This window comes from Ranitomeya variabilis, chromosome 4 (assembly GCF_051348905.1).
Source record: "Ranitomeya variabilis isolate aRanVar5 chromosome 4, aRanVar5.hap1, whole genome shotgun sequence".
Taxonomy (NCBI): domain Eukaryota; kingdom Metazoa; phylum Chordata; class Amphibia; order Anura; family Dendrobatidae; genus Ranitomeya; species Ranitomeya variabilis.
This window is the reverse complement of record NC_135235.1, coordinates 741112006-741118956: the sequence shown is the minus strand read 5'-3', so window position 1 is coordinate 741118956 and position 6951 is coordinate 741112006.

The following is a 6951-nucleotide window of genomic DNA, read 5'->3' as shown; positions in this document are numbered from 1 at the left end:
CTTATGATTGGTCACGGCGCCATGTTGCCGGGACGCGGACCAATCACAGCAAGCCGTGACGAAATTACGTCACGGCTTGCTGTGATTGGTCCGCGTCCCGGCAACATGGCCGCCATTAACCAATCACAAGCCGTGACGTCACGGGAGGCTGGACACGCGCGCATTTTAAAATTTTAGAATGCGCGCGTGTCCAGCCTCCCGGCTTGTGATTGGTTGATCGCGGCGCAACCAATCACAAGCCGGGACGTCACGAGAGGCTGGACACGCGCCCATTTTAAAAAGCGTGCGTGTCCAGCCTCCCGTGACGTCACGGCTTGTGATTGGTTAATGGCGGCCATGTTGCCGGGACGCGGACCAATCACAGCAAGCCGTGACGTAATTTCGTCACGGCTTGCTGTGATTGGTCCGCGTCCAGGCAACATGGCCGCCCTGACCAATCACAAGCCGGGACTTCACGTAACCAAGTAAAAGCACGAATTTTAAACAAACAACGCTGCCGGTTCCCTCGCTGAGGTCCAGGCTGCGTCGGAGGGTGAGTATAGCGATATTTTTTATTTTAATTCTTTCTTTTACACATTTATATGGATCCCAGGGCCTGAAGGAGAGTTTCCTCTCCTTCAGACCCTGGGAACCATCAGGAATACCGTCCGATACTTGAGTCCCATTGACTTGTATTGGTATCGGGTATCGGTATCGGATTGGATCCGATACTTTGCCGGTATCGGCCGATACTTTCCGATACCGATACTTTCAAGTATCGGACGGTATCGCTCAACACTAGTCAGCACGGACCATTTCCGAAATTTTTGGCAATACACCTCAGCCTCGTCCTGGCCCTGAGACATAGCCAGCAAGGCTTTCTCTGCCTGAATCTCAAGATTGGGTTCCTCATAAAGTAAACCGAGCGCCAGAAAAAACGCATCAATATCAGCCAATGCCGGATCTCCTGGCGCCAACGAAAAAGCCCAATCTTGAGGGTCACCCCGTAAGAATGAAATAACAATTTTTACTTGTTGAGCAGAGTCTCCAGACGAACAAGGTTTCAGGGACAAAAACAATTTACAATTATTCCTGAAATTCCTAAACTTAAATCGGTCTCCTGAAAACAGTTCAGGAATCGGAATCTTGGGTTCAGACCTAGGATTTCTGGTAACATAATCTTGTATACCCTGCACACGAGCGGCAAGCTGGTCCACACTTGTAATCAAGGTCTGGACATTCATGTCTGCAGCAAGCTTAAGCCACTCTGAGGTAAAGGGGAAAAGAAAAAAAAATGAGAGAGGGAAAAAAAAAACTCAAAATTTTCTTTCTTATAATCCCACTTCTGCAATGCATTAAACATTCAATACTGGCCTGGCATACTGTTATGACCCCAGTGGACAGGGTCTCAGAGGAACGTGTAAGTCTGCGAGATTCAAAAATCCAGCTCATAGGGCTGTGGTAACTGGGTTGACCAAATAGCTACTCCTAACGCCAACACTAGAAGTAGCCGGGGATCATGCCTACGGTGATCGCTATATGACTCGCGCCAGCCGGAGAATCTAACTACCCCTAGGAGAAGAAAACAAAGACCTCTCTTGCCTCCAGAGAAAGGGACCCCAAAGCAAGATACAAGCCCCCCACAAATAATAACGGTGAGGTAAGAGGAAATGACAAACACAGAAATGAACCAGGTTCAGCAAAGAGAGGCCAGCTTACTAATAGCAGAATATAGCAAGATAACTTATCTGGTCAACAAAAACCCTATAAAAATCCACGCTGGAGATTCAAGAACCCCCGAACCGTCTAACGGTCCGGGGGGAGAACACCAGCCCCCTAGAGCTTCCAGCAAAGGTCAGGATACAGATTGGAACAAGCTGGACAAAAATACCAAACTAAACAAAAGCAAAAAGCAAGGAAGCAGACTTAGCTTGAAATACAGGAACCAGGATCATAGGACAAGAGCACAACAGATTAGCTCTGATTTCCACGATGCCAGGCATAGAACTGAAGGTCCAGGGAGCTTATATAGCAACGCCCCTGAACTAACGGCCCAGGTGAGGATATAGGAAAAAAACAGAAGCTCCAGAGTCAAATCACTAATGACCACTAGAGGGAGCAAAAAGCAAAATCACAACAGGTGATATCAAAGTCCTATTTCCTGTCATGATTTTATCTTTATATATAGAAAACCATGGCATGGATATTTTGAACCATCTGACTGGTATTAATTTGGGAGGTACTGCCTCAACTGTCCAGTGACGCAAGACAAAACTTTACGTTCATCACAACTCTGAAAATGTCTTTATCTGTCATATCTTTGCCATTCATAAAAACCTCAATTCTTAACTTGCAACAGAGTACAAAAGATTTTAAAGTAATCCACTTGCTTTCCTGCTCAAGCTGAGGCTAGAGGTGATAGGTCATCTCAATTAGAGATGAGCAAAACTTTTAAGGTTCGGTTCGGGTTGGCAAAATTCCCAATGTTCGCCGAACTTATCCGAACCCCAATGAATTCAATTGGAGGCAAAACAATATACATGAACAACACCTTTAGGGGGGGCAAAAGCTGCCAAAACATCTCAAATTTGGGGAAGACACCAAGAAATGTAGCATGAATTGACCCAAGGTACAAATAGTATAATTGCATAGCATGGATGCATGGGACAGGGCTTAAACCAGCATTTCTATCTGAAACATTGACTGACAGTTGTAGGCCTGGCGCTCTGAGAGCTCTGCCAAATTCAGGCAACTCGCATGAAGGAGACCCAACTTGGAGTCCAAACATTTTCAAAAATTATGGGCAGACACCAGGAAAAGTGGCATCAATTGACCCACAGTAGAAATTTGATAATGGCAAAGCAGCAGCCAGCCATGACCATGCATGATGTACCAAGGTCTGGGCCAGCATTTACAGCTTGTAAATCAAGTTGAAATTAAGCGGTGGGTGAGGGACTGATGTAGACCTGCTGACAGCCTCGCCAAATTCAGGCAACTCACATGAAGGAGACTCAACTTGGAGTGAAAACATTTCCAAAAATTAGGGGCAGACACCAGGAAATTTTATAATGGCGCAGCACGGATGGATGGGACAGGGCCTGACCCAGTATTCCTAGCTTACAAATTGATCAGTAAGAGGTGGATGAGTGACAGGTGTAGGCCTGGTGGTCTGAGACCCCTTGCACTCCATGCAATCCACCAAAAGGTGACCCAACTTTGTATTTTCACATTTCAAAAAATGATTGGCACACACCACTAAAGTGACAGCAATTTCCCCAAACTAGTATAATGGTGAGACCCCTGCCACTATAGGCAACACACAACGAACAGACCGGAATAAGAGTCTCCAGTTACCAAAAATGTGGCTAGTCATGACTCAGTGGGAAGCAAAAGGAGGGGGAATATTAGGTTCTTTTAAAAAAAAAAAAAAGGAAATTGTAAAAGTAACAGAGGCAGACATGCCCTCTGATTGTTGTGTCACCAAGACACTTGTTAGTAACATCAGGATCTGTAGCAACAGCAGGCACAGAAAGGTGTCACAGACTGCAATAATGGGGGATCAATGCAGCACACTGAAAACTACACCATCATCTAGTTTGCCCAATCTGCGACAGGAGTGCAAAAGTCATTGGAGATTCATGACTTGGTCATGTTGTTGAAAGTTTGGCGGTCTACAGTTTCAGGGGATGGCCCGATGTGCTTGTCTGTCAGGACACCACCAGCAGCGCTGAAGACATGTTCTGAGAGAATGCTGGTGGCCGGGCATAACAAAACCTTAAAGGCATGACAGGCGAGTTCAGCCATTCTTCCATTTTTAAAGACCAAAATGCAAAAGAGTCCAAACCTCCCCCTGATGGTATTGATATTGAGCTCGAGATACTCCTGCACCATCCTCTACAGTCATTCACTATGTGTCAGACATGTACTCTGTTCTGCTCGTGCCTGGGATGGTCTACAAAAATGTGTGAAATGACTCACAGAAATTGCTTATGCCACTTACGATGCTGCTGCTAATGTTTTTGCATTGAAGTCTCAATGTTCCCTAGGTTGAAAGTCTAGAGCTGCGATGCTCTCTGTGTGCCTCACTGCTGTCTTGGGGAAATCACTTTTAAGATTGTCTACAAGCGTGGTTCGATATTCCAGCATGCGCGTGTCCCTTTCCAGAGGGAAAATCATCTGGCAAAATTTACTCTTGTAACATGGATCTAACAGAGTGGTAACCCAGTAGTCCGTACTATTTCTAATCCTAACAATATGGGCATCATGTTGCAGATAGTGCACCAAGAAAGCGCTTGTCTGTCAGACACTTCTGTGAGGTCAAAATCCATGGTGAACCCCAATGTAAGAGAATCTTCAGCTATAGCATACTGAGCAGCCATGATGAACTAGGCAGCCATCTTGTGCAAAGTTAGGAACCAACTGATTCAGCCTCTAAAAAAAGCTAATAAGATGTTCTTTGGAAAGCTCCAGGCAGATTAGAGATGTACAATGAGATCATAGCCATTAGTAGGTGTAGTGGACATTACACACAGGTTAATTGCATCAGTGGCAGGCTGATGAGCTGATAAGAAAACTGGAAAAATGGCAAATAAGTGTATTGGTGGTAGTAATAGTGGAAAACAGACTTGTACAGTTGTCAAAATGTACGGATTTATGGGATTAGCCTAAAAGCTGTGATTAAATTAATGACAACAGGTAAAAGGAACATTGAGATTAATGAGTTCTAACAAAGTTTGGGGTACAAAAAGCTTTAACGTAATTATATTTAACTGTTGTATGCTTCGATGTTGAGTATTGAATATATGACTATATCTGTAATATGAGGTTATCATGTATATGCCCTCTTGTGACAATGTACTTTCTTTGTCTGTATCATGTATAAAAGGGCACCTATGATATCATTTGGGGCCAAACCATCACCAGACATCCCAGAATTACTCTGCCTGTCTGGACCCCTGTTTGTGCCTGCATTCGAAATCTCTGAATAAACTTCTGTCTCAGCTTGATAAGAGGATTGTCTACATATTTTTCCCGACTCTTCCAGCTCTCAGTAAGGACTTCTTACATCCACAAGCCTAAACGGCAACATTTCCAGTGCCAGCAGTTTGACTATTTGACAGTTTAGTGTTTGAGCTTGTGAGTGGGTTGCTGGGTGTATTCTATTCCATTTCAAGGCCTGGAGTAGGGACTGCTGAACGCTGTGCTGGGAAAAGGAATTGGACATTGTTGCTGATAGTGCTTGCAAATGTGCAACAATAGGTGCATGGCGGGAGGAATCATGGCAGCGTTCTGAATAAGTGATTGAAAGCAGGTAACACAGGGGAAGAGGCAGTGGTGTCACCCACATACACTGTGTACTAATGCATTTGGCCCACATAGCTGCTTGGAGGATGTGCCTGAGCATGCTGGTGGTGGTTATCGTCCTCACTTTCTTTAAAGAAGCACCAGACTAACCTAGAACACCTAACCCATGGCTTGGGAAGTTGCCGCTTGTGAGTATTCTGGGAAACAGTTGCCTGCCATCTCCCTCTGGCCACTCCAGTGCCTCTGCCTGCCTTATGCAGTGCTGCCGATCCATCCACCTCTGCACTGCTGTGCTCGCTCTGCATTGCACCTTCCCAGGATGGGTCAGTGACTTCATCGTTCACCACCTCATCTTGCACTTCCGCATCCTGGTCCTCCTCCTGACTTGTTGACCTAACATCACTTGTTGGCAACTGTGTCTCATCATCATCTACGTCTTGAGACACCAATTGCGGTTCCCCACTGTCAGTCTTCTATGTGGAGCGCCCCCAGATGCAGGGCTGCGGGGTACTCGGTACCGGGCCTCTCTGTCTCAGTTCTGGGGTTGTCACGGTGGCTAGACCCAGTCCGTGACCCTGCTAAGGGGCGTCCAATGAAAGTTGTAGGTGGTGGTGCGTGGTGCAGGTCGCAATGAATGACGAGGACACAGGATTGCAGTTTCTTTACTGAAGGCTTCAAGATCCTCAATCCAGAGTACGGTTAAAAGGGCTGTCTGAGACCGGCCGGTCCGATGGCACCTCCAGAGTTCCCTTTGCAGGTGGAAATCTGTGCCTACCTTCTAGTGCCTGTGTGTTGTAGTACTTCCCTGCTGAGCACCACGGGATAGTCCTCACAACTGTTGTGTCTGTTTCTGATGTTCTTTCCCACAACTTATGTCTGTTCTGATGTTCTTCTCCGTCCCCCAGATGATATGGATAGGACGCACCCGTATGACGGGTAGGCCTGGAGTTCTTCCGGGACCCTAGTGACGCCCCTCTCCCACAGTTGCCCCCTATGTCTGCTTAGGTGATTTAGGTGAGACAGCCAACCTATAATTAACTGTCCTGCCGTTGGTTTGAAGTAATGCTTGGAGCCCAATACTTCCTTGGCGTTCCGGCTACGCGCCTCATTAGGATGTTGCCTCGGTCTTACAGCACGACTCCTACTGGTGTTATCTCCTTTTTGCTTTCATCTCGTTTCTCACTCTCCACAATAAACCTCGCTTCTTGTCCTTTCTTGAGATACCGCCGCGATGTAGTGCAGGCACGGTTCCTTAACATTCTGTCCTTTGTGCTAGGCCTCTGTCAGGATCCCACCCCTGACAGGGACCCCCCTGAATCTTCCCCTGCAACACGCTCTGCCACAGGATGTTGCCTGGTTCCAACACAGTCAGCTTCTCTCTAACCTTCTATCCAACCCCCAGTTTTACCAGATTGTGAGGAGTGGCCTAATACATAGCGCCCTTAGCTCCCCCTGGAGGCCAGACTATGAAGTGTATTGGTGTCTGTGATACCTGGTCAGGTGAACTCCTTCAGTGCCATCAGACGTACCATCACTCCCCTTAGCGGCGGAGCATCAGTACTGCAATGACCAGGACTCTGGGGCGCTGCACTTGGACCATGGCTGCTCAAATATTTGGGCATCACTAAATACGATCTCATATTCCTCTTCAAACGTGAAGGGTGAGAG